This window comes from Myiozetetes cayanensis, unplaced genomic scaffold, assembly GCF_022539395.1.
Source record: "Myiozetetes cayanensis isolate MyiCay16 unplaced genomic scaffold, myiCay2020 scf5-8, whole genome shotgun sequence".
NCBI lineage: Eukaryota > Metazoa > Chordata > Aves > Passeriformes > Tyrannidae > Myiozetetes > Myiozetetes cayanensis.
Genome location: NW_026087742.1, coordinates 33,616,303 through 33,617,750, shown reverse-complemented (window position 1 = coordinate 33,617,750; position 1,448 = coordinate 33,616,303).

Here is a 1,448-nt window from a genome sequence, read left to right as displayed (position 1 = left end):
TAAAGACAATGCACCTAATTTATAATCTGGCCCAAGCAGTAAGAACCTGATCCAAAGTGCACCTAAATTCATTTCACAGACAGAAACTGAATGGAATAGTAAGATTATTTAAAAAAACACACATAAACAAAACCACCATGACATATTTTTTGTTTTAAATCTCATTTCACAAAACAAAGTTGAAAAATTGCATGCTGTTTTAAGTGTTACTAAAGGTAACTTTTCTAGCTTATGAAAGAAGTGACAAGAGAAAGAAGAGAGGAATGAAATTTTAAATTACTTGCGCTGCTTGAAACTAAAAAGTGTTTCCCAAAAAACAAAGCAGCAGCTATTTCCTGAGATAGTGAGTTCACTAGCAGGAGAGAGAGAAGACACAAGCTTATTAACAATATAATTTGTTCACAGCCCAGTGCATGAATACCCCCACGTCTTTATCCATACAACAGTGAAAATGCTTATCCCAAAATTCGCACTTGGAGTAGCACCCTGAGCAATCAATGGGAGCAGTTGGACTAGGCTCTTGCTTGCTCAATTAAATCTTTCTGATGCCCAATTTTATATTTACTCTTACCAGTTTCATTCCTTGGCTTGCAGTAAACCAGAACAACAATTAACATGTCAGAAGATACAATAGTATTTCTACAAACTTCACTGTAATGCACTTAATTAAAAAAAACAATAATTTTTACTTGTTTCAAAAAGATTAAGGACATCATGTTACTATAAAGTCCGTGAGTGAGAGACTGGAGTATATTTCCAGTAAAAACTGGAACTATTGGAAAAGTGATCATCAACAGCTTTCAGGGAAATCCTACATAGCTCTTCCTTCATTCCTGTGCTTCTTCTCTGGTCTTGTTCTCTACAGCTTTTCTAAGTAATTACCTTGCTCAAAAGCATGACAGGTTCAGATTGCAGAGTCTGAACATAAATCATATGTTTAACACAAGACAAGGAAAAAGATGTTGTATTGGAAAGAAGATACACAGGAGTGTTTGAAAAGATAAAAATTCAGTGTTGGGTTCGCTTTGTTCGCAGAGGATGGGAGGAGACTGGAAACAGAAAAGGCCACCTGGTGTCTTAGGAAAATACTCAATATCAGGCATATCATCAGAGCTGAGAAAACTTTTCAACAGAAATGGAATTTTAAGAGTTTCGCGACACGAAGCCTAGCCTGAGTCATTCTAAAATGGAGTTGTCCTTTAAACTGCAAAGAATCCTTTCTGAAGAAGGGCTGCAGTGTGAATGAAGCCAAAGCTGGAAAATGAGGGGACTGCCCCAGCCATTTATTAATGTCAAATATGCTGTCTCATGAATCAGGGCAGTTTGTCTGGTTTGGAAGCCTTACAGAAAGCCCAGTGCACCTGGCTGGGTGAGCTCAGCATCAGGCTTTAGGCTGATCCAAGGGGATAGCTGCATTCTGTGTTTTCAATAGTTTGTCCAGCAAACAA